This window comes from Octopus bimaculoides, chromosome 18 (genome assembly GCF_001194135.2).
Source record: "Octopus bimaculoides isolate UCB-OBI-ISO-001 chromosome 18, ASM119413v2, whole genome shotgun sequence".
Classification (NCBI taxonomy): domain Eukaryota; kingdom Metazoa; phylum Mollusca; class Cephalopoda; order Octopoda; family Octopodidae; genus Octopus; species Octopus bimaculoides.
The window spans coordinates 39,317,148-39,319,037 of NC_068998.1; the positions used below are offsets into that span (position 1 = coordinate 39,317,148).

At 40.3% G+C, this 1,890-nt stretch overlaps 1 protein-coding gene across 1 annotated transcript in view; it reads left to right on the forward strand.

Moving 5' to 3' along the window:
• The first annotated feature begins 449 nt into the window (after nucleotides 1-449).
• Nucleotides 450-1,890, forward strand: part of LOC106877448 (39S ribosomal protein L21, mitochondrial) — a 23,292-nt gene continuing 21,851 nt past the window's right edge. Inside the window, exon 1 of the mRNA XM_014926350.2 lies at nucleotides 450-982. The gene's annotated coding sequence lies outside the window, so the exon portion shown is untranslated. The remainder of the gene's footprint in view (nucleotides 983-1,890) is intronic.

A 1,890-nucleotide genomic window follows, 5' to 3' on the forward strand; every position in this document is an offset into this window, starting at 1 on the left:
ATGTCACAGACAACAAAGGCTAAGCTGTATAATATTTTGCTTTTCTCTCTCCCTCTTTCTCTCTAAATACCATCTCATTTTGCATCTTGCTTACTTTTCTCCACCACTCTTATCTTCCTATTCTCCCACTTTCCCTCATCACTCTTATCTTCCTATTCTCCCACTTTCCCTCATCACTCTTATCTTCCTATTCTCCCATTTTCCCTCCTATTTTGTCATTGCCTTACTTTCTCTCTCACTAAATACACTGTTATTTTGTCTTCAATATCACTCTTATTCCCCACCCACCATTCTTCCCACTGTATTTATTTTCTCTAACAATTAATAAAAACCATATTTGCCACCATTTTCAATGATATTTTAAGCCATTTTTTTTTTTATGTGATAAACAATGATACATTTTCTAAACTCTCTCATAATATAGAGATGTGCTATAATTTATTTTCTGGAAGACTCTCATATGTAAAAAAACTACAATTCTACATTTGCTGTAGAATCACTCACCCAAGATTACACTGACAACTGTACAAACATATTGGTAAAGTTTACAAATTTGGGTAACTCCACCTTGACATGAAATGTATTCAAATTTGTGAACTTTACCAAGCACAGGCATGGCTGTGTTATAAGAAGCTTGCTTGCTAACCACATGGTTCTTGGTTCAGTCCCACTACAAGCTACTTTGGGCAAGTATCTTCTACTAAAGCCTTGGGCCAGCCAGAGACTTGCGAGTAGATTTGATTGAGGGGAAACTGAAAGAAGCCTGTTATGTGTGTTTGTCTCCCCGTCCACCACTTGACAACCAGTGTTGGCATGTCTACAACCCCATAACTTAGCAGTTCAGCACTAGAGACTAATAGAATAAGTACCAGTCTGTAAAAAAAGATAAGTACTGGGGTCGATTCTTTCAACTAAATATTCTTCAAAGCGGTGCCCCAGCATGGCCACAGTTGAATGACTGAAACAAGAGAAAAGATAAAAGGTAAATGATTTTGGCTAACACAAGTCTCCTTGAACTCTAACTTGCTATGTACAAATGTAGTACATCACAATAGTCTTTCTATTAGTAGCCCTTTGGCAGTTGACCCTATACATCACTTGTGGAGGCACATGGCTTGGTGATTAGGGTGTTGGACTCATGATTGTAAGACTGTTTTGATTCCTGGACTGGGTGATGCATTATGTTCTTGAGCAAAATACTTCATTCACATTGCCCCAGTCCACTTACCTGGCAAAAATGAATAATCCTGCGACGGACCAGCGTCCCGTCCAGGTGGGGGATTTACACATCATAAAACTGGGAAACCTGTCCTCATGAGTTGGAAACTGGGAAACCTGTCCTTATGAGTTAGGATTTTTCACACAAAAAGTATAAAACGTATTTTGACTCTCTCATCTCAGAACCTTCTCCAGAGCCTTCATACATGCAAATGTATATGTAACTGGAAGGACAAATCCGTATATATTCTAGTAAGTACACAAGTGTCCATATACACTGTAGATATATAGGTATGCTGTTCTTGATTCTACCTAGGTGTCCTTATTATTAAAATACCTTGATTCTGTTGGATCCTGAAAATAACTATATATCATCATCATCATCGTTTAACGTCTGCTTTCCATGCTAGCATGGGTTGGACGATTTGACTGAGGACTGGTGAAACCGGATGGCAACACCAGGCTCCAATCTAATTTGGCAGAGTTTCTACAGCTGGATGCTCTTCCTAACGCCAACAACTCAGAGAGTGTAGTGGGTGCTTTTACGTGTCACCCGCACGAAAACGGCCACGCTCGAAATGGTGTCTTTTATGTGCCACCCGCACAAGCCAGTCCAGGGGCACTGGCAACGGTCTCACTCGAAAATCCTACGGGAGCCAGTCTTCTCCCGCA